This window comes from Garra rufa, chromosome 2 (assembly GCF_049309525.1).
Source record: "Garra rufa chromosome 2, GarRuf1.0, whole genome shotgun sequence".
NCBI classification, from domain to species: Eukaryota; Metazoa; Chordata; class Actinopteri; order Cypriniformes; family Cyprinidae; genus Garra; species Garra rufa.
The window spans coordinates 52,698,625-52,721,550 of NC_133362.1; the positions used below are offsets into that span (position 1 = coordinate 52,698,625).

The following is a 22,926-nucleotide window of genomic DNA, read 5'->3' on the forward strand; positions in this document are numbered from 1 at the left end:
TATTTAATTTCTGATCTGAGAAATGCACCAAAGTGACTGAGAAAACTTTTATCCTTTTATCTCCATCGAAGGTTCTGATTGGTGTGTGCTAAATTTTGACTCCTAGTGTTTCCAGTTGGGTAATTGTGTGCTAATTGAGCTCAAACTTCGCAGACTTGAGTGAACAATATTGAATGCTTGTGCTTTCTAAATGACCTCATGGTGTAAGCACTGAGAAATGTAGGGATTTGTGTGTAGAGTTTTGAAGTAACAGTTCACCAAATATAACTCATGTGTCAAAGCAGGGAATAGTGTTTATAGTTTAGGGAAATGGGTGTGCTTTTTTAAAAATGGCGTTATAGTTTTGAAATTTTAGTTCAAAAGACTGGTTATAGTGTTTTAGCAATTGAGAAAAACTGTAAAGTCACATGTGGAAGATGCACATGATACTCATGTTATATCTTGTGAATGTATTGTTTTTTCCCCTTCATGTTTAGAATCATTCTAATGGTCTCTGTGCGATTGGTAAAATGGTCTCAATTTCATAGCAGTCACATATACTGTAAAAAAGATTGAAAACTTCCACAGAATTGGGTTTGCTGCTATTGGGTGTGTTTTCCCTTTAGGGGCAGATGGGAACCTCCAACCAGGTGCGAACCTGGGGTTGCGAGAACTCCTGAAAGACCAAAAGGTCTTTGTATTTTTACAGCTGATTGGAATATTTGTTTGTTCTGGTCTGGTATATAAGGCAAGTGATGAAACACAACTTGGGGATTTTTGTAGCCAAAACCCCCACACTGTATGTATGCGAGGGTCTCTGGAGCTAAACCTCCAGGTCTCTCTCATGCTGCAGTGTGTCTCTCTGGTAGTCAGGTATGTCTTTCCCACTCTTAGATACATCTTTGAGTCATTGAGGTTATGTATTTATCTAAATTGAAACTGAATTGGGTTCTCATTGTTTAATTGTGTAATTGGCATGATAGATTTTACCTGACAAATAAAATGTTATATTTGGCTATTTTGATATGTCCTGAAATCAATATGACTATTAAATTGTGAGGAGACTTTTGTTATAGACATTAGGTCCTCCAACGAACGAATAATTGAAAATATGGAATGTCTAGAATAATCAAGTAGTTAATTCATAATCAATATTTGTGATAACCTTTTGATTGGAAATATAGTCTAAATTTAATGATCACTTAAAATTAGAGTCAGATTAGAACGGAGCAAGACTAAAATTGAAACGCAAATCTTGAAGCGCTGTAAAAGACCGAACATGTAGTAAACCTTCATCCAGATCGCTGGAACTTCGTTTTCGGGCCAGTGAATCGGTCCTTTCAATATTTACATGGGACTGAACAAAAATATTCTTACAAAAAACAGTAAACTGAAAAATAAAATTTCAGAAAAAATATATTACAGTTAAAAAAATAAATTAAAAAAATAAAAAAAAATTATCACCCGTGGTCTTTTTATAGTGCTTACATCCTGATTGAAGTGTTCACAATTAACCATTGAGGTGTTTGGCCAGGTTGCACATGTAATTGGCCAATTAGCTCATGCAGTGTCATTTTGAATAGCAGTGTTTTGAAATGGCAAGCATGTGACTTTATGTCAGATTGTTGTGTCTTATGCAGAGAACTGTTTTCAGTGCATTTAAAAAGTGTCATTTTGAATTGCAAAATGTGTGTAAAGCAGAAAATGTGTTTAGACTTTTGAAGACTTGAGAAGAAGTTTTGCTGTCTGTGTGTCAGTTTAAATAATTGTGCTGTGCATGTCATTTTAGTGTGTTAGCAATTGGAAAAAACTGTATTGTTTTGAACATAAGTTTAACAGTTTTGAAAACAGTATGTAAGCATGCGCAAAATGTCCTGTACGTACAAAGATTTTTGGCAGTTGTTGTGTCTGAGTGAGAAAAGAATTCATGAAATTTGAGAGATGTAGTCATTGAATGCATTTTGTGCCAAAACAATGATAATTGATCCTCAGTTTAGCCCACATAGACTTCTGTTGTGCTCACTGTGTGAAGAGTTTTGCAAAAGTGACCTAAGTTTTGAGAAATGTGTCCTAGCGTCTGTAAAAAACTGTAATTATAAGTAATTCCAAAATACAAGAATTTGTATACACACCATCAGCTGATACAGATAAAAAAGTAATGCTAATCTACTGCATTTTTAGATTTGAAATATGTTTCAATAAAATATTGCTGTTGAATTTTGCTGTCTTGTTCAGTTTTGCATTATGTTATTGTTTGGAACATAAGTTTAACAGTTTTGAAAACAGTATGTAAGCATGTGCAAAATGTGCTGTACGTACAAAGATTTTTGGCAGTTGTTGTGTCTGAGTGAGAAAAGAATTCATGAAATTTGAGAGATGTAGTCACTGAATGCATTTTGTGCCAAAACAATGATAATTGATCCTCAGTTTAGCCCACATAGACTTCTGTTGTGCTCACTGTGTGAAGAGTTTTGCAAAAGTGACCTAAGTATTGAGAAATGTGTCCTAGCGTCTGTAAAAAACTGTAAAATTGCAACTCCTCTCCCCAACCTTCCATCTCCATTATTATACAAAAAACTTCCTTCCCATCTCTTTTTAAAATCATTCATCGTATCATCTTTCCAGTTCGTTTCCTGTAATGCAATGATATCTTGTCTTTTACATTCTTCTTTAACTTTTCCAAATTTGTTTAGGTCCATCAGTCCTCTTGCGTTAAATGTCACACAACTTAAAACCATTAAAAAGAATAGAAACAAATTAAAAGCCATCCTTTCAGTCCTCCTCCTCCAAACCTCTCAACACCTCATATCGGTTCAAAAACTTTGCTCGTCCTTTTTTCATAACTTTTCTCCTTGCAAGCTCTAGATTGGGTGTTACCTTTATTGTTTGCCTTCTTGTTCGTCCCTCTGCTTTGTCCTTTTTGATTTTCTCCACTTTTTCCTCTTCTTCACTGCTCGTTTATTTGTTTTGCTCCTTTTCAGCTTGTCCCGTTTTTTCCACCCTTTCCACAAAGTCCTTAAAACTCGAAGTTAATTCCATTGGTGTCCATGTTAAACTCTGTCCTTGCGTTTGCTCCTCATTATTTTTTGGTCTATTTTCTCTGTCCTCCTCATTGTCTGTTTCCTTTTCCATTTCTCCTTGTTGTGATCGCTCTGTTTCTTTCTCTTCTTTGTTAGTTTCTGGGTGTTTGTTGCCTCTTTCATGCATTTGCCCATCCACCTGGCTTTCTCCACCCCCTTCCTCTTCCTCCATCCAACACTCACATCTGTTTAAAATCTCTCGGCATTCCGGGCACTTAACCGCAGGGCAGTCACGTGCGAAGTGTCCCCTCTCCTCACATTTGAAACATTTAAAATCAGAGCAGTCTTTCATCAGATGTTCTGGGCTCATGCACAGCCGACAGGTCTTCACCTGGTGACTGTGCATCACCCTGAAATACTGTGGCCCTTCCGCTGTGTCCAGCTTTGTGCTGTAAGGGAGGGAGACAACTTCTCTTGGGAACCTTGCCTTGGTGAACCTCGTGCCATCTTCAATATTAGTGCCCGGATATAACCTTCTTTTAATTTTAGATACAGGGAGAACTCCCCAACCATTCAATTTTTCTAAAATTTCTTCATCATCCAGGTAGACAGGCAAATGCATGAAAGAAACAACATAGTCCCTGTTTTGTAGTTTTTTTACCTCACATGTTGCTCCTCCTATTGTCAGTCCATCCATCAAATCGTTGCACATTTCTTCCTTTTTCAGGGTCAGTTCATACTCTTTGTCTTGTCTTGGCCGTACTGCTAAAATTTTCCCTTCTCCAATCTGTTCCGCTACCGCCTTGATAACATCCACCGCTTTGGCATTGTTTGTTTTTTCCACATTAATGATCACCGTAGCCTCCTTCAAATATTTTCTTTTCTCAAGCACTCTCCTCACTTCCGAATCAGGTCCACGTCCAGCTCGTTGTCCATATTCCAGTCCAGCATTGTTGTGTTTCCTTGTCTCTCCAGCCATTTCCGTGTTGTTTGCCATAGGTCCGTCCATTTTAAGAAAAAAAAAACACTGATAAGAAAATAGAGAAACCACCCTCCAGCCAGCCTAAGGCCGCTGTTGGGTGGTTAAAAAGACAAAAAAAAGCTTTAGGAAAGAAAAAAACAAAAAACAAAAACTATAGAAAACAAAAAACACTAAAGAAAAACAAACAGGTGTGGGAGAGCCTTCCTCTCCCCTCTGCAGCCAAACTACTTCCTGTTGACTCAACAGCGCCCTCAGGTGGTGGTATGGCCATAAGCGAGGGCTGCTCCAAAATGTGGGCTATTTAAAGATCAGCCTCCGTAAAAGCCAGCATATTATATAAATAGTGAAGAAAAGGCAAAAGCTTACAGCACCTGGTATTCCCAGGCGGTCTCCCATCCAAGTACTAACCAGGACCAATGCTGCTTAGCTTCCGAGATCAGACGAGATCGGGCGCTCTTTTTTTTTTTTTTTTTTTTTTTATACAAGTTTAAAATTCATTACATGAATGAAATAAAAATGACAATTAAATTACATTTGAGCATATACAAGTCATCATCCACAAAATACATCAAAATCAAAACATCAATTTTCTGGCATTTCAATCCCATTTCCTTTTAACACTTCCTCCACTTGTTTTGAAAATATTTTGTAAAACAGCATCTCTTTTTTTTCCATTTTAAAATAATTCCACAGTGTTAAAATGTACTCCTCAACCTTACATTTAAATAATCTCCACAGATCTAATACACACCCTTTACTCTTTCCTAAATTCCTCCTTTTCCATATAGCACTTTTCGCCAAAACCAATAACAACTCTATCACTTTTTTATTCTTGCATTTTTCCTTCACTCCCAAAATTAAAGTTTGATTCCAGTCACTCTCTTCTTTCCCATCCCTTAAACTCTTAATCATTTTCTTTAACATTTGAAAAAATGTTTCCAATTTTTCACAAAATAAAAACAAATGTAGAATACCTTCATCCAGTTTTTTACATATTTTACAAATGGCATCACTTTCCTTCCCCATTATACAAAGCCTCATTTCCGAAAAAATCACATTATGTCTGATAAAATAGTCTAGACACTCCAAATCTGTACTTACAATCCCACTTCTTATATTCTTCCAAATATCATGCAGCTGTTTACTTTTTCTTTTAGTTCTTCATCTCATTCAGCTTCTGGAAGAACAACTTTTGTGAGAGGACCAAGTGACTTTAGGTTTTTTACGAACAGGCTCTGAACATTTCTCTTTTTTCGGGGCTCTGTCATATATACAAGCTCAGATGTCTTAGCAGAGGATGGTTTCGATCCATCGACCTCTGGGTTATGGGCCCAGCACGCTTCCGCTGCGCCACTCCGCTTGACTTGATGTGGAGCTCGTGCACTGGTCTTTTCAACATAACATGATTCTTGCACAAATTTCTAACATGTCTTGAAGCACTTGGGCACAAATAAAAGTGAAACAAGCTTAGCAGAGGATGGTTTCGATCCATCGACCTCTGGGTTATGGGCCCAGCAAGCTTCCGCTGCGCCACTCTGCTTTACCTGATGTGGAGCTCGTGCACTGGTCTTTTCAACATAACATGATTCTTGCACAAATTTCCAACTTGTCTTGAAGCACTTGGGCACAAATAAAAGTGAAACAAGCTTAGCAGAGGATGGTTTCGATCCATCGACCTCTGGGTTATGGGCCCAGCACGCTTCCGCTGCGCCACTCTGCTTGTCTTGATGTAGAGCCTGTGCACTGGTCTTTTCAACATAACGAATCTTGCACACATTTCTAACTTGTCTTGCAGCACCTGGGGCCTCATTTATAAAACTTTCTTACGCACTGATTTGATCTTAGAGTGTTCGTACGATCAAATCCACGTCAAAGTACAGATTTATAAAAACCGTCTTTGACGTGGAAAAGTACTTATCTCCACGTCAGATTCCAGCTTGGCGTACAACCGTTTCCTTGTGATAATGCCTGGTATTGCTGATAGTTCAGCCTCACTATAATTTGATTTCTTGCACTCCTTTTTACTTGCCATTGTCACAGAGTTTTTGCTTTAGGAATGAGCTCATTTTATATGTTAATTAATTAAGCAGGGGCGTTTCGACGGCGGAACATTCAGCTGCACACAATTCCACGATCATTTGTGATTTATAACCGAATGACTGGCGGACGCATGGATTTCGTGGTACGTTCGTTTTCTCTGAATCGCTCTTACGATCAAATCAGAAAAGTTCTTAGATAAAATCAAGGATGGTTTCTACGCAAGTCTTTATAAATGAGGCCCCTGGGCACATATAAAAGTGACAAAAGCTTAGCAGAGGATGGTTTCGATCCATCGACCTCTGGGTTACGGGCCCAGCACGCTTCCGCTGCGCCACTCTGCTTGACTTGATGTAGAGCTCGTGCACTGGTCTTTTCAACATAACATGATTCTTGCACAAATTTCTAACTTGTCTTGAAGCACTTGGGCACGAATAAAAGTGAAACAAGTTTAGCAGAGGATGGTTTCGATCCATAGACCTCTGGGTTATGGGCCCAGTACCCTTCCGCTGCGCCACTCTGCTCGCCTTGATGTAGAGCCCGTACACTGGTCTTTTCAACATCACTTGATTCTGGCACATATTTCTAACTTGTCTTGCAGCACTTGGGCACATATAAAAGTGAAACAATCTTAGCAGAGGATGGTTTCAATCCATCGACTTCTGGGCACAGCACGCTTTTGCTGCGCCACTCTGCTTGACTTGATGTAGAGCTCGTGCACTGGTCTTTTCAACATAACATGATTCTTGCACAAATTTCCAACTTGTCTTGAAGCACTTGGGCACAAATAAAAGTGAAACAAGCTTAGCAGAGGATGGTTTCGATCCATCGACCTCTGGGTTATGGGCCCAGCACGTTTCCGCTGCGCCACTCTGCTTGTCTTGACGTAGAGCCTGTGCACTGGTCTTTTCAACATCACTTGATTCTTGCACAAATTTCTAACTTGTCTTGCAGCACCTGAGAACATATAAAGGTGAAACAAGATTAGCAGAGGATGGTTTCGATCCATCGACCTCTGGGTTATAGGCCCAGCACGCTTCCGCTGCGCCACTCTGCTCGCCTTGATGTAGCGCCAGTACACTGGTCTTTTCAACATCACTTGATTCTGGCACACATTTCTAACTTGTCTTGCAGCACTTGGGCACATATAAAAGTGAAACAATCTTAGCAGACGATGGTTTGAATCCATCGACTTCTGGGCACAGCACGCTTTTGCTGCGCCACTCTGCTGAAAGTCACCCCAGATGGGACTCGAACCCACAATCCCTGGCTTAGGAGGCCAGTGCCTTATCCATTAGGCCACTGGGGCTGTCATGCAGCTGTTTACTTTTTCTTTTAGTTCTTCATCTCATTCAGCTTCTGGATGAACAACTTTTGTGAGAGGACCAATTGACTTTAGGTTTTCACGAACAGGTTCTGAACATTTCTCTTTTTTGGGGGCTCTGTCATATATACAAGCTCAGAAGTCTTAGCAGAGGATGGTTTCAATCCATCGACCTCTGGGTTATGGGCCCAGCAGGCTACCGCTGCGCCACTCTGCTTGACTCGATGTGGAGCTCGTGCACTGGTCTTTTCAACATAACATGATTCTTGCACAAATTTCTAACTTGTCTTGAAGCACTTGGGCACAAATAAAAGTGAAACAGGCTTAGCAGAGGATGGTTTCGATCCATCGACCTCTGGGTTATGGGCCCAGCACGCTTCCGCTGCGCCACTCTGCTTGTCTTGTTGTAGAGTCTGTGCACTGGTCTTTTCAACATAACAAATCTTGCACACATTTCTAAATTGTCTTGCAGCACCTGGGCTCATATAAAAGTGACACAAGCTTAGCAGAGGATAGTTTCGATCCATCGACCTCTGGGTTATGGGCCCAGCACGCTTCCGCTGCGCCACTCTGCTTGACTTGATGTGGAGCTTGTGCACTGGTCTTTTCAACATAACATGATTCTTGCACAAATTTCTAACTTGTCTTGAAGCACTTGGGCACAAATAAAAGTGAAACAAGCTTAGCAGAGGATGGTTTCGATCCATCGACCTCTGGGTTATGGGCCCAGCACGCTTCCGCTGCGCCACTCTGCTTGACTTGATGTAGAGCTTGTGCACTGGTCTTTTCAACATAACATGATTCTTGCACATATTTCTAACTTGTCTTGCAGCACCTGAGCACATATAAAAGTGAAACAAGATTAGATGGTTTCGATCCATCGACTCCTGGCTTAAGGGCACAGCACGCATTCGCTGCGCCACTCTGCTGAAAGTCACCCCAGATGGGACTCGAACCCACAATCCCTGGCTTAGGAGGCCAGTGCCTTATCCATTAGGCCACTGGGGCTGTCATGTAGTTGTTTACTTTTTCTTTTAGTTCTTCATCTCATTCAGCTTCTGGAAGAACAACTTTTGTGAGAGGAACAAGTGACTTTAGGCTTTTTACGAACAGACTCTGGACATTTCTCTTTTTTCGGGGCTCTGTCATATATACAATCTCAGAAGTCTTAGCAGAGGATGGTTTCGATCCATCGACCTCTGGGTTATGGGCCCAGCAAGCTTCCGCTGCGCCACTCTGCTTTTCTTGATGAGAGTACCATACGCCGGTCTTTTCAAAACCACTTGATTCTGGCACACATTTCTAACTTGTCTTGCAGCACATGAGCACATATAAAAGTGAAACAATCTTAGCAGAGGACGGTTTCACTCCATCGACTTCTGGGCCCAGCACGCTTTCGCTGCACCACTCTGCTGAAAGTCACCCCAGATGGGACTCGAACCCACAATCCCTGGCTTAGGAGGCCAGTGCCTTATCCATTAGGCCACTGGGGCTGTCATGCAGCTGTTTACTTTTTCTTTTAGTTCTCCATCTCATTCAGCTTCTTGATGAACAACTATTGTGAGAGGACCAAGTGACTTTAGGTTTTCATGAGCAGGCTCTGAACATTTCCCTTTTTTGGGGGCTCTGTCATATATACAAGCTCAGAAGTCTTAGCAGAGGATGGTTTTGATCCATCGACCTCTGGGTTATGGGCCCAGCAAGCTTCCGCTGCGCCACTCTGCTTTCCTTGACGAGAATACCATACGCCGGTCTTTTCAAAACCACTAGATTCTGGCACACGTTTCTAACTTGTCTTGCTGCACCTGAGCACATATAAAAGTGAAACAATCTTAGCAGACTTCTGAGCCCAGCACGCTTTCGCTGCGCCACTCTGCTGAAAGTCACCCCAGATGGGACTCGAGCCCACAATCCCTGGCTTAGGAGGCCAGTGCCTTATCCATTAGGCCACTGGGGCTGTCATGCAGCTGTTTACTTTTTCTTTTAGTTCTTCATCTCATTCAGCTTCTGGAAGAACAACTTTTGTGAGAGGAACAAGTGACTTCAGGTTTTTTACGAACAGACTCTGAACATTTCTCTTTTTTCGGGGCTCTGTCATATATACAAGCTCAGAAGTCTTAGCAGAGGATGGTTTCGATCCATCGACCTCTGGGTTATGGGCCCAGCAAGCTTCCGCTGCGCCACTCTGCTTTTCTTGATGAGAGTACCATACGCCGGTCTTTTCAAAACCACTTGATTCTGGCACACATTTCTAACTTGTCTTGCAGCACCTGAGCACATATAAAAGTGAAACAATCTTAGCAGAGGATGGTTTCACTCCATCGACTTCTGGGCCCAGCACGCTTTCGCTGCACCACTCTGCTGAAAGTCACCCCAGATGGGACTCGAACCCACAATCCCTGGCTTAGGAGGCCAGTGCCTTATCCATTAGGCCACTGGGGCTGTCATGCAGCTGTTTACTTTTTCTTTTAGTTCTTCATCTCATTCAGCTTCTGGATGAACAACTTTTGTGAGAGGACCAAGTGACTTTAGGTTTTCACGAACAGGCTCTGAACATTTCTCTTTTTTCGGGGCTCTGTCATATATACAAGCTCAGAAGTCTTAGCAGAGGATGGTTTCAATCCATCGACCTCTGGGTTATGGGCCCAGCACGCTTCCGCTGCTCCACTTGATGTAGAGCTCGTACACTGGTCTTTTCAACACAACATGATTCTTGCACAAATTTCCAACTTGTCTTGAAGCACTTGGGCACGAATAAAAGTGAAACAAGCTTAGCAGACGAATGTTTCGATCCATCGACCTCTGGGTTATGGGCCCAGCACGCTTCCGCTGCGCCACTCTGCTCACCTTGAGGTAGAGCCTGTGCACTGGTCTTTTCAACATAACTTGATTCTGGCACACGTTTCTAACTTGTCTTGCAGCACCTGAGCACATATAAAGGTGAAACAAGATTAGCAGAGGATGGTTTCGATCCATCGACCTCTGGGTTATAGGCCCAGCACGCTTCCGCTGCGCCACTCTGCTCGCCTTGATGTAGAGCCCGTACACTGGTCTTTTCAACATCACTTGATTCTGGCACACATTTCTAACTTGTCTTGCAGCACTTGGGCACATATAAAAGTGAAACAATCTTAGCAGACGATGGTTTGAATCCATCGACTTCTGGGCACAGCACGCTTTTGCTGCGCCACTCTGCTGAAAGTCACCCCAGATGGGACTCGAACCCACAATCCCTGGCTTAGGAGGCCAGTGCCTTATCCATTAGGCCACTGGGGCTGTCATGCAGCTGTTTACTTTTTCTTTTAGTTCTTCATCTCATTCAGCTTCTGGATGAACAACTTTTGTGAGAGGACCAATTGACTTTAGGTTTTCACGAACAGGTTCTGAACATTTCTCTTTTTTGGGGGCTCTGTCATATATACAAGCTCAGAAGTCTTAGCAGAGGATGGTTTCAATCCATCGACCTCTGGGTTATGGGCCCAGCAGGCTACCGCTGCGCCACTCTGCTTGACTCGATGTGGAGCTCGTGCACTGGTCTTTTCAACATAACATGAATCTTGCACAAATTTCTAACTTGTCTTGAAGCACTTGGGCACAAATAAAAGTGAAACAGGCTTAGCAGAGGATGGTTTCGATCCATCGACCTCTGGGTTATGGGCCCAGCACGCTTCCGCTGCGCCACTCTGCTTGTCTTGTTGTAGAGTCTGTGCACTGGTCTTTTCAACATAACAAATCTTGCACACATTTCTAAATTGTCTTGCAGCACCTGGGCACATATAAAGTGACACAAGCTTAGCAGAGGATAGTTTCGATCCATCGACCTCTGGGTTATGGGCCCAGCACGCTTCCGCTGCGCCACTCTGCTTGACTTGATGTGGAGCTTGTGCACTGGTCTTTTCAACATAACATGATTCTTGCACAAATTTCTAACTTGTCTTGAAGCACTTGGGCACAAATAAAAGTGAAACAAGCTTAGCAGAGGATGGTTTCGATCCATCGACCTCTGGGTTATGGGCCCAGCACGCTTCCGCTGCGCCACTCTGCTTGACTTGATGTAGAGCTTGTGCACTGGTCTTTTCAACATAACATGATTCTTGCACATATTTCTAACTTGTCTTGCAGCACCTGAGCACATATAAAGGTGAAACAAGATTAGCAGAGGATGGTTTCGATCCATCGACCTCTGGGTTATAGGCCCAGCACGCTTCCGCTGCGCCACTCTGCTCGCCTTGATGTAGAGCCCGTACACTGGTCTTTTCAACATCACTTGATTCTGGCACACATTTCTAACTTGTCTTGCAGCACTTGGGCACATATAAAAGTGAAACAATCTTAGCAGACGATGGTTTGAATCCATCGACTTCTGGGCACAGCACGCTTTTGCTGCGCCACTCTGCTGAAAGTCACCCCAGATGGGACTCGAACCCACAATCCCTGGCTTAGGAGGCCAGTGCCTTATCCATTAGGCCACTGGGGCTGTCATGCAGCTGTTTACTTTTTCTTTTAGTTCTTCATCTCATTCAGCTTCTGGATGAACAACTTTTGTGAGAGGACCAATTGACTTTAGGTTTTCACGAACAGGTTCTGAACATTTCTCTTTTTTGGGGGCTCTGTCATATATACAAGCTCAGAAGTCTTAGCAGAGGATGGTTTCAATCCATCGACCTCTGGGTTATGGGCCCAGCAGGCTACCGCTGCGCCACTCTGCTTGACTTGATGTGGAGCTCGTGCACTGGTCTTTTCAACATAACATGATTCTTGCACAAATTTCTAACTTGTCTTGAAGCACTTGGGCACAAATAAAAGTGAAACAGGCTTAGCAGAGGATGGTTTCGATCCATCGACCTCTGGGTTATGGGCCCAGCACGCTTCCGCTGCGCCACTCTGCTTGTCTTGTTGTAGAGTCTGTGCACTGGTCTTTTCAACATAACAAATCTTGCACACATTTCTAAATTGTCTTGCAGCACCTGGGCACATATAAAAGTGACACAAGCTTAGCAGAGGATAGTTTCGATCCATCGACCTCTGGGTTATGGGCCCAGCACGCTTCCGCTGCGCCACTCTGCTTGACTTGATGTGGAGCTTGTGCACTGGTCTTTTCAACATAACATGATTCTTGCACAAATTTCTAACTTGTCTTGAAGCACTTGGGCACAAATAAAAGTGAAACAAGCTTAGCAGAGGATGGTTTCGATCCATCGACCTCTGGGTTATGGGCCCAGCACGCTTCCGCTGCGCCACTCTGCTTGACTTGATGTAGAGCTTGTGCACTGGTCTTTTCAACATAACATGATTCTTGCACATATTTCTAACTTGTCTTGCAGCACCTGAGCACATATAAAAGTGAAACAAGCTTAGCAGAGGATGGTTTCGATCCATCGACCTCTGGGTTATGGGCCCAGCACGCTTCCGCTGCGCCACTCTGCTTGACTTGATGTAGAGCTTGTGCACTGGTCTTTTCAACATAACATGATTCTTGCACATATTTCTAACTTGTCTTGCAGCACCTGAGCACATATAAAAGTGAAACAAGATTAGCAGAGGATGGTTTCGATCCATCGACCTCTGGGTTATGGGCCCAGCACGCTTCCGCTGCGCCACTCTGCTCACCTTGATGTAAATCCCGTACACTGGTCTTTTCAACATCACTTGATTCTGGCACACATTTCTAACTTGTCTTGCAGCACTTGGGCACATATAAAAGTGAAACAATCTTAGCAGACGATGGTTTGAATCCATCGACTTCTGGGCACAGCACGCTTTTGCTGCGCCACTCTGCTGAAAGTCACCCCAGATGGGACTCGAACCCACAATCCCTGGCTTAGGAGGCCAGTGCCTTATCCATTAGGCCACTGGGGCTGTCATTTAGTTGTTTACTTTTTCTTTTAGTTCTTCATCTCATTCAGCTTCTGGAAGAACAACTTTTGTGAGAGGAACAAGTGACTTTAGGCTTTTTACAAACAGACTCTGAACATTTCTCTTTTTTTGGGGCTCTGTCATATATACAAGCTCAGAAGTCTTAGCAGAGGAAGGTTTTGATCCATCGACCTCTGGGTTATGGGCCCAGCAAGCTTCCGCTGCGCCACTCTGCTTTTCTTGATGAGAGTACCATACGCCGGTCTTTTCAAAACCACTTGATTCTGGCACACATTTCTAACTTGTCTTGCAGCACCTGAGCACATATAAAAGTGAAACAATCTTAGCAGAGGATGGTTTCACTCCATCGACTTCTGGGCCCAGCACGCTTTCGCTGCACCACTCTGCTGAAAGTCACCCCAGATGGGACTCGAACCCACAATCCCTGGCTTAGGAGGCCAGTGCCTTATCCATTAGGCCACTGGGGCTGTCATGCAGCTGTTTACTTTTTCTTTTAGTTCTTCATCTCATTCAGCTTCTGGATGAACAACTTTTGTGAGAGGACCAAGTGACTTTAGGTTTTCACGAACAGGCTCTGAACATTTCTCTTTTTTCGGGGCTCTGTCATATATACAAGCTCAGAAGTCTTAGCAGAGGATGGTTTCAATCCATCGACCTCTGGGTTATGGGCCCAGCACGCTTCCGCTGCTCCACTTGATGTAGAGCTCGTGCACTGGTCTTTTCAACACAACATGATTCTTGCACAAATTTCCAACTTGTCTTGAAGCACTTGGGCACAAATAAAAGTGAAACAAGCTCAGCAGAGGATGGTTTCGATCCATCGACCTCTGGGTTATGGGCCCAGCACGCTTCCGCTGCGCCACTCTGCTCACCTTGATGTAAATCCTGTACACTGGTCTTTTCAACATCACTTGATTCTGGCACACGTTTCTAACTTGTCTTGCAGCACCTGAGCACATATAAAAGTGAAACAAGATTAGTAGATGACGGTTTCAATCCATCGACTTCTGAGCCCAGCACACTTTCGCTGCGCCACTCTGCTGAAAGTCACCCCAGATGGGACTCGAACCCACAATCCCTGGCTTAGGAGGCCAGTGCCTTATCCATTAGGCCACTGGGGCTGTCATACAGCTGTTTACTTTTTCTTTTAGTTCTTCATCTCATTCAGCTTCTGGATGAACAGCTTTTGTGAGAGGACCAAGTGACTTTAGGTCTTTACGAACAGGCTCTGAACATTTCTCTTTTTTCGGGGCTCTGTCATATATACAAGCTCAGAAGTCTTAGCAGAGGATGGTTTCAATCCATCGACCTCTGGGTTATGGGCCCAGCACGCTTCCGCTGCTCCACTCTGCTTGACTTGATGTAGAGCTCGTGCACTGGTCTTTTCAACACAACATGATTCTTGCACAAATTTCCAACTTGTCTTGAAGCACTTGGGCACGAATAAAAGTGAAACAAGCTTAGCAGAGGATGGTTTCGATCCACCGACCTCTGGGTTATGGGCCCAGCACGCTTCCGCTGCGCCACTCTGCTTGTCTTGATGTAAAGCCTGTGCACTGGTCTTTTCAACATAACTTGAATCTTGCACGCATTTCTAACTTGTCTTGCAGCACCTGGGCACATATAAAAGTGACACAAGCTTAGCAGAGGATGGTTTCGATCCATCGACCTCTAGGTTATGGGCCCAGCACGCTTCCGCTGCGCCACTCTGCTTGACTTGATGTGGAGCTCGTGCACTGGTCTTTTCAACATAACATGATTCTTGCACAAATTTCTAACTTGTCTTGAAGCACTTGGGCACAAATAAAAGTGAATCAAGCTCAGCAGAGGATGGTTTCGATCCATCGACCTCTGGGTTATGGGCCCAGCATGCTTCCGCTGCGCTACTCTGCTCACCTTGATGTAGAGCCCGTACACTGGTCTTTTCAACATCACTTGATTCTGGCACACGTTTCTAACTTGTCTTGCAGCACCTGAGCACATATAAAAGTGAAACAAGATTAGCAGACGATGGTTTCGATCCATCGACTTCTGGGTTATGGGCCCAGCACGCCTTCGCTGCGCCACTATGCTGAAAGTCACCCCCGATGGGACTCGAACCCACAATCCCTGGCTTAGGAGGCCAGTGCCTTACTCATTAGGCCACTGGGGCTGTCATGTAGTTGTTTACTTTTTCTTTTAGTTCTCCATCTCATTCAGCTTCTTGATGAATAATTATTGTGAGAGGACCAAGTGACTTTAGGTTTTCATGAGCAGGCTCTGAACATTTCCCTTTTTTGGGGGCTCTGTCATATATACAAGCTCAGAAGTCTTAGCAGAGGATGGTTTTGATCCATCGACCTCTGGGTTATGGGCCCAGCAAGCTTCCGCTGCGCCACTCTGCTTTCCTTGACGAGAGTACCATACGCCGGTCTTTTCAAAACCACTAGATTCTGGCACATGTTTCTAACTTGTCTTGCTGCACCTGAGCACATATAAAAGTGAAACAATCTTAGCAGAGGACGGTTTCAATCCATCGACTTCTGGGCCCAGCACGCTTTCGCTGCGCCACTCTGCTGAAAGTCACCGCAGATGGGACTCGAACCCACAACCCTTGGCTTAGGAGGCCAGTGCCTTATCCATTAGGCTACCTGGAGCAGGATCGCCTGATTCCGCGGCCGTCTCCTCCAATCGCCGATCTCGCCGTCCATTGTGAGAATGGACGAGAGCCAATCGCGTCGCTCGCCGTCCATTGTGAGAATGGACGAGAGCCAATCGCATCGCTCGAGCTCCATTGTTGAGAGCCACTCACCGCGCTTAGTTTCATTCTAAGTCAGGTTCAAAAATCAGACGAACGGAATATAGGATAACTTTTCAAAGTAAGTAATACATGTTTTCTACTTTCTTCCTCTCTGTTTACAATGTTCTCAATTGGTAACTCGTTACGTTTTCGTCCGTCGTTCATCCGTGTTTGGCGTTCACAAACTTTTGACTCGCGAATTGCCCATAATGAAACACTGTTTAAATGTAATCTAACTTTCTAAAGTCCATTTACTCGTTCTTAAGTTCGATTTAAATGGGGGAAAAACGCGTTTCAGCTGTAAGTGCAGTCATCCCTTATGACAATTTACCTTGTTTTTACTATAGTAAAAGCGTAGTAACCATGTTGTGTTTTTGGCTGATCGATTACAACTGTATGAACACAGTCTTACTATAATGGAAAATCTGAATGAACAGCAACAACAAAAAACGTTGTGCTTGTGTTTGTCGTCATTTACCATGGCTTTACTATAGTGAAAGTGTAGTAATCATGTTTTCTTTTCATTACTTGCCTATAATCTCACATATTAAACACAATTGTGCCTGTAATCGTACTTATTAAACTCAGTTTACTCGTTCTTTAAGTGTAAACACAGTCTTACTATAAATAAAAATATGAATGAAAAAAAAACAAGTCATTTACCATGCTTTTACTATAGTGAAAGTGTAGTAATCATGTTTTGTTTCCATGATTTGCCTATAATCTTACATATAAAACACCATTTGCCTGTAATTTTGCATAGTAAACACATCTATTCTATTTAAAGTTTGATTTGGATTTAAAAAATATGTTTAGTTGTAGACATTGTCATTTCTAATTAACATTTAATGTGATTTTGCTGTGTGAATGTAGTAATCAAGTTTTGTGTTTGCAGATGGATTACTATTTATATAAACACAGATGCAAGTGCTACAAATAATAATTTAAATGAAAATGCAATGTTATATAGACATCCCTTACAAAAATTAACCATGGTTTAAGTAAAGTGTACTTACTATGTTCTTTGTTTTTTTTGTTTTTGTTTTTTTCTCAGATTGATTATCATATGTATAACCACAGCTTTTAACTAACAATGTACTTTATTTTACATTGTCATTAATACATGCTATATGTAGTTACTATAGTAATAACAGTAAATTATGCATAATTGGATGCAACTAACTGTAAACCAAACAAAACAATAATCTTATCCCTATCGTAACTGCATGTAGTAATTTCATATTCAAATACTTATATGTATAATTGTAGTGTAACACCTTTAATTAAATGTGTAACCTTGTTTTGCTTTATTAGCAATAAAATAATGTTTAATTGTTGTAATGGGTGCCATTATTTAGTCAGCTTGAATATATATTGTTGTATCATTATAAAAAAATTAAAAACATTTGTGTAGTTGTCCAATACCTGCAAAATGCACATTACTAACTATTTTTTCCCTATTATATTTAGATGAGCACTAAGCCAAAGAGCCACAAGGTCATGGGTGTTGGCGAGTGGATGGCCAGGTTGAGGACTTTTGCCAGCTCTGGGGTTTTGTCCGTCTGGAGGCAACAGACCAGCACCACGGGAGTGGAAGTGGTACAACCTCCATCAGAAGGTAAAGTTACCTGTATCTTTTTGTAGAATATGAATGTGTACATTATTTGTCAAACATTTTTACACGTGACTGTGTTTAATGTTTTTGAAAGAAGTGTCTTTTGCTCATTCAGCCTGCATTTATTTGATCAAAAATATAGTAAAAACAGCAATATAATTTGTACTGCATATTTGTATTTATTTTGTTATTTTTTAATGAAAACTGTGATACGTTTTGCAGAATTCATTGATGAATAAAAAGTTAAAAAGAACAGCATTAATTTCTTAAAAAAAAAAAAAAACTTTTGAACAGTACTGTATATTGTTACAGAAGATTTTCTATTATATTTCTAATGCTGTTCTTTATTTAACTTTTTAATGATTTCTAAAATGATTGCTAAATATATTCAGCGTTGATGACAGAAATAAATTAAATTTAAAGAATATGTAACTGTAAATTTAAACTGTATTAACATTTTATAATATTATTCATGTTTTTTATATTTTTTATTAAATAAATGCAGGACTGATGAGCATAAGACACTTCTTTCAAAAACATTAAAAATAGCAATGTGTCCAAACTTTTGACTGATCCTGTATTTGTGTGTTTTATTTATTATTATTTTTTTCATAGGAGAGCTGCTTGCTCAGACTGGACAGCCCCTGGTAGTGGACCCTGACTCAGAAGAGACAGAGAACATGCTGGAGGATGTGGATGAAGGTGAGGATGAAGAAGACGAGGGCTTCAGGGAGGACCAAACACTTGACATTACTGAGTCGAGTCTTACTGATGACCCAAGCTTCTCTCTGTCCTCCACTCAGCCTGATGCCTCCTTCACGCCAGGTGTCTCAGCATCCCCTGATGAGTCTGTGGTATGTAAATGTCTCATTTAATGTATGTATGTAATTATGTTTTATGTAATACTGTAAAATTTCTAGGGAAAACATAATAATTTGTGCTGACCTGTAGCTTTTTGTCTGAAGTTGACAAAAAAAAACATCTAGAAAAATATATTTTTTTTTTGTTTGTTTTTTTTGTCCCACTTCACTGTACTCATAATGTTGTTCATTTCATTTTTTTCTTTTTGTTTGTATTTTTCTCACAGGCTTTGCATAGTGCTTGTGTGCTGGACAAAGTGGACAGCCTTGCGGAGTATCTTGTGGAGCTCAGGAATCAGCCATCTCTGGCTCTCACCAACCATCAGGTCAGTTTCTCTTCTTGACCTGTCATATGTTAACACTACCACTTGTTTTGTTTTCTCATTTGCCATGTATTATATGCTCTCTCTGCTTAGGTGAGCAATATAGTTGGCAGAACCTGCTGGATTACGATAAGAAGAGAGTGATGTTTGCTGCCAGACACCAGAGCAGGCTGGACACAGGTTCACTCCAGGAGTGGAGAGTGTGAAGAGGCATACATTCACCACCGCTGTCCAACTTGCCCAGTGGCCAGATTGTTGTCGCCTGATAGAGACCATTTCAAGCTCTGTGCCATCCATAAGAGTCCAAAAAAGAAAGGGGATAAAGTTTTATTTATGTTCATTGTTTTCTGCTTTCTGTTCTTTTGCAATGAATGCACTAGTGCCATGGACATTAAGACAGTTTTATTTAAAAGTATAGTTTTGTTTTCTGTTCTTTAGCACTTGCAAAACATGCACAGGAGTCATTAATATTTTAAAGTTTTATTCATTTGTATTGTTTTGTGCTTTCTGTTCTTTTCACTTGCAGTTAATGTAATTGTTTATATGTAGTTCTGTTTTCTGTTCTTTTGCACTTGCAAAAAAGGCACAGGAGTCATGGACAATAGAAAGTATTATTAAGAGGTATTATTCTGTTTTCTGCACATGCAACATAACTATAAGAATAAAAATGTAAAAAAAAAAAGAATAATGAATAATTGGCTATGACTGATTGAAAAATAAAAGTTTGGTCATGATCAAATAACTCTTTTTGTTTGTCATTGTTACAGTATCATTAAACATTAAACAGCCCTTTTAAAAATGTTGATAAATTTGGGGATGATTCAATAAATAAATGTACAATTTTTTGTACTATAAGTTTTAGAACATAACTACAGCCGAAATATATTTAAAGTGCAAAAACTTTGAATAAAATATCAATAATCAGTAATATAAATCTAATAAAATATTAATTTGTCATTTCAAAAATGATTTCATTCATTTGGACACCATTTATGTGATAATTACTGATAAATAAAACATTCAGTAAACACTTCAATGTATGGCAACACTGTAATATGAACTGGGAAGCTTGTGATCATCCTTACTCCCATATAAATGTACAGGAAAATAGAGAAAACATTTTTTTTTTCAGATAATTTATTGTAAATATACACTCCAAAAACATTGCTTTAAAGGACAAAGAGATAAAATTCCCTTTCACTTCTTTTCTCCTCATTTTTTCCTTTTCTCTCTCTCTTTTCTTTCTTTTTCTCTTTTCCCCCTTCTTCCCCCTCCTTCCTTTTCTTCCCCCCCCTTAATAGACTATTGTTCCCCAGCTTTGGCGCAATCGGTTAGCGCGTTCGGCTGTTAACCGAAAGGTTGGTGGTTTGAGCCCACCCAGGGACGTGTGAATTGCCGGTGTTTTGCATGCGCGTCAGGTGTCCGCTAACGCCTATGCCGTTATTAGTGTTGCGAGGCACAACTTTCGCAGGGCGTTTATCCTGTGCACCTTCAATAAGCTGGCTTGTTTTAAAAGAAGTCAGCGGAGGGTGTTTGATGAACATTTTCACCAGCTCGAGTTTGCTGTGGCATGTGGATTCATTCTTTACTGATGATCTGTCTCTGGGGCTAATCTAGTTGACATGGTATCCGCTGACATTTGGCTGAAGGTGCTGATCAACCATCTGCTCTTGGTACGGACTGGATCCGGGAGACTGCACTGACCATCTGATCGGAATACAGAATGGATCTGGCGGCTACGGTGACCTCAGAATAAGAAGAAACAGACTAATATTAATGTAGATGAAAAAGTTCCATGTTGCCACAGTGTCAGATTGGAGAGGATCTGGTTTTCACAGTCTTGCGTCGATGGCCGTCTAGGTGAAGAGGTCTTCACTGATGATCTGTCTCTGGAGTTCATCCAGCTTGCTATCACCTTGTCGGTTCACATCCACGTAGGTGCACAAAAAGGTCACGACCGTCACCGGTATTCTATCACAGAGGCAATATTTCAGCTTGTGTGGTGTGATCATTGCTGGTTGAAAACTTTCCCCGATATCCCAACGGAATGCTTTGAAATACAGTCAGCTTCGACAGTTTTTGTAGGTCTCTCTGGACGCTTCTTGAAAAAGATAGTTTTACTTCGTTTTGTTGGAGTGGCTGGTTGTTGGTCCTCGTCAAAGAGGTGTCTACAGATCATAGCGTGCCGGAGCCAGAAGATTTGTTGTTTTGTCAATATGTTCTCAAGACTTCGCTGCAGGTTTCATTAAACTACAGCACAATTACAGCTCACCGCTACCCATCGTAAACAGGTTGGGCCTGTCTGTTCCGGTGGGCTCTCAGTGGTGCTAATTCATCAAATGAAGAGGATGGGATTCAAACCCACACAAACCAAGGTGTGCCGAGCACAATGGATTAGCCTTGCATCGCCTTAACCACTCGACCACCTCGTCACTTTCCGTGGTCTTTTTATTTAACACTCCCGATTCAGACTATCAGCTCATTAGTAGAGCTCTCAGTGAACTGAACTGAGTGTGTCAGATAAGGAGGACACTCAAAAAGTGCAGAGTGGGGTCCCCAGGACCGAGGATTACTGCTAAAGGAGCCGAACGACAAGGATGGGATTCGAACCCACGCGTGCAGAGCACAATGGATTAGCAGTCCATCGCCTTAACCACTCGGCCACCTCGTCATTTTACATGGTATTTTTTATTTAGCACTCCTGATTCAGATCATCAGTTCATTAGTAGAGAACTCTAAGAACTGAACTGAGTGTGTTAGATAAGGAGGACACACAAAAAGTTTAGCATGGGGTCCCCAGGACCTGGATTAAGGTCCAGTGCTAAAGGAACCGAACGACAAGATTGGGATTCCAACCATTGCACAGAGCACAATGGATTAGCAGTCCATGGCTTTAACCACTCGGCCACCCCGTCCCCTTGCTGACCGAGACAGGCCATGCTGCGGACCTTTTCAGCTGCTGCTGCCGTGCATTCAGCAGGCTGTTTTGAGCACGGAGGGAACAGTGAATGAGCCGTCTTTTACACACCTCTAATCTGTTCCGTGGAAACACGGTGCAGCAACCCGTGCCAGGACACTGTTTGTGCGTCGTTTAAAGCTTGCTGCCACCTTGTCTTTTCACATCCACGTAGGTGCACCAAAAGGTCACGACCGTCGCTGGCATTCTTTCGCAGAGGCAATATTGTAGCCTATGTGGTTTATCGAAAAAAAAAAGCTGTCTACTGATGATGGAGTGCCAGAGCCAGAAGCCTTGTTGCCTGTTCTCAAGACAGGTATCGTTAAACTGCAGCGCAATTACAGATCACCGTTACCCATCGTAAACAGGTTGGTCCTGTCTGGTCCGGTGGGCTCTCAGTGGCGCTAAAGCTTCCAATGCGTGTCGAGCACAATGTATTAGCCTTCCACCGCCTTAACCACTGGACCACCTCGTCATCTTGCGGGGTTTCCCAGGTGAAAAAAATATATACTTAAATGCAATTAAAATACACTTAAATACCCGCAAATACATTTTTAGTACATTGTTTTTTTTTGTGTTAAATAAAAGTTTGATGGTTATACACTATAAATATACTAATTAAAAGTATGTTTATACTTCAGTAGGACTTTAGTACACTTGACAAAAGTATACTAAATACCAGTAATACTTAAATAAATTTTTAGTGTACTACAATAAAGTACACTACAGAAAAAACATCCAAAAGAGTTTTATTAGTGTGTTTTTCAAAAGTGTGCTTTAAATGCTTTAAACATTAGTTGATTTTTAGTACACTGTTTACATACTAATCCTGAGTTTAAAATAAGTTAATATATAAAAAATCTATTAGTAATGTATTGTAGTAGAAGTACATTTTCCCAAAAGTTGTACTTAAGTACACTTAATATGAATGCATTATTATCACTAACACTTAAATTGATTTTGAGCGTGGTAATTTTAAGTTTACATTAAATTGATTTTATTAAAAATCTATTAGTAATGTATTGTAGTAGAAGTACATTTTCCCAAAAGTTGTACTTAAGAACACTTAATATGAATGCACTATTATCACTAACACTTAAATTGATTTTGAGTGTGGTAATTTTAAGTTTACATTAAATTGATTTTATTAAAAATCTATTAGTAATGTACTGTA

At 41.5% G+C, this 22,926-nt stretch overlaps 1 protein-coding gene and 23 non-coding genes across 25 annotated transcripts in view; 1 reads left to right on the plus strand and 23 right to left on the minus strand.

Moving 5' to 3' along the window:
- Positions 1 to 22,926, plus strand: part of LOC141325593 (uncharacterized) — a 98,435-nt gene that overhangs the window by 65,581 nt on the left and 9,928 nt on the right. The gene's annotated exons all lie outside the window — the stretch shown is intronic.
- trnam-cau (transfer RNA methionine (anticodon CAU)) lies at positions 5,630 to 5,701 on the minus strand. The gene has a single exon. It is a non-coding gene; the product is annotated as a tRNA-Met (tRNA).
- Positions 6,291 to 6,362, minus strand: trnat-cgu (transfer RNA threonine (anticodon CGU)). Its single transcript has one exon. It is a non-coding gene; the product is annotated as a tRNA-Thr (tRNA).
- Positions 7,004 to 7,075, minus strand: trnai-uau (transfer RNA isoleucine (anticodon UAU)). The gene has a single exon. It is a non-coding gene; the product is annotated as a tRNA-Ile (tRNA).
- trnar-ccu (transfer RNA arginine (anticodon CCU)) lies at positions 7,255 to 7,327 on the minus strand. The gene has a single exon. It is a non-coding gene; the product is annotated as a tRNA-Arg (tRNA).
- On the minus strand, positions 7,668 to 7,739 carry trnam-cau (transfer RNA methionine (anticodon CAU)). The gene has a single exon. It is a non-coding gene; the product is annotated as a tRNA-Met (tRNA).
- On the minus strand, positions 8,026 to 8,097 carry trnam-cau (transfer RNA methionine (anticodon CAU)). Its single transcript has one exon. It is a non-coding gene; the product is annotated as a tRNA-Met (tRNA).
- Positions 8,278 to 8,350, minus strand: trnar-ccu (transfer RNA arginine (anticodon CCU)). Its single transcript has one exon. It is a non-coding gene; the product is annotated as a tRNA-Arg (tRNA).
- Positions 8,763 to 8,835, minus strand: trnar-ccu (transfer RNA arginine (anticodon CCU)). Its single transcript has one exon. It is a non-coding gene; the product is annotated as a tRNA-Arg (tRNA).
- trnar-ccu (transfer RNA arginine (anticodon CCU)) lies at positions 9,227 to 9,299 on the minus strand. Its single transcript has one exon. It is a non-coding gene; the product is annotated as a tRNA-Arg (tRNA).
- On the minus strand, positions 9,712 to 9,784 carry trnar-ccu (transfer RNA arginine (anticodon CCU)). Its single transcript has one exon. It is a non-coding gene; the product is annotated as a tRNA-Arg (tRNA).
- trnai-uau (transfer RNA isoleucine (anticodon UAU)) lies at positions 10,295 to 10,366 on the minus strand. The gene has a single exon. It is a non-coding gene; the product is annotated as a tRNA-Ile (tRNA).
- On the minus strand, positions 10,546 to 10,618 carry trnar-ccu (transfer RNA arginine (anticodon CCU)). The gene has a single exon. It is a non-coding gene; the product is annotated as a tRNA-Arg (tRNA).
- On the minus strand, positions 10,959 to 11,030 carry trnam-cau (transfer RNA methionine (anticodon CAU)). The gene has a single exon. It is a non-coding gene; the product is annotated as a tRNA-Met (tRNA).
- trnam-cau (transfer RNA methionine (anticodon CAU)) lies at positions 11,316 to 11,387 on the minus strand. The gene has a single exon. It is a non-coding gene; the product is annotated as a tRNA-Met (tRNA).
- Positions 11,496 to 11,567, minus strand: trnai-uau (transfer RNA isoleucine (anticodon UAU)). The gene has a single exon. It is a non-coding gene; the product is annotated as a tRNA-Ile (tRNA).
- Positions 11,747 to 11,819, minus strand: trnar-ccu (transfer RNA arginine (anticodon CCU)). The gene has a single exon. It is a non-coding gene; the product is annotated as a tRNA-Arg (tRNA).
- On the minus strand, positions 12,160 to 12,231 carry trnam-cau (transfer RNA methionine (anticodon CAU)). The gene has a single exon. It is a non-coding gene; the product is annotated as a tRNA-Met (tRNA).
- Positions 12,518 to 12,589, minus strand: trnam-cau (transfer RNA methionine (anticodon CAU)). Its single transcript has one exon. It is a non-coding gene; the product is annotated as a tRNA-Met (tRNA).
- trnam-cau (transfer RNA methionine (anticodon CAU)) lies at positions 12,698 to 12,769 on the minus strand. Its single transcript has one exon. It is a non-coding gene; the product is annotated as a tRNA-Met (tRNA).
- On the minus strand, positions 12,878 to 12,949 carry trnam-cau (transfer RNA methionine (anticodon CAU)). The gene has a single exon. It is a non-coding gene; the product is annotated as a tRNA-Met (tRNA).
- On the minus strand, positions 13,129 to 13,201 carry trnar-ccu (transfer RNA arginine (anticodon CCU)). Its single transcript has one exon. It is a non-coding gene; the product is annotated as a tRNA-Arg (tRNA).
- trnar-ccu (transfer RNA arginine (anticodon CCU)) lies at positions 13,614 to 13,686 on the minus strand. Its single transcript has one exon. It is a non-coding gene; the product is annotated as a tRNA-Arg (tRNA).
- Positions 14,268 to 14,340, minus strand: trnar-ccu (transfer RNA arginine (anticodon CCU)). The gene has a single exon. It is a non-coding gene; the product is annotated as a tRNA-Arg (tRNA).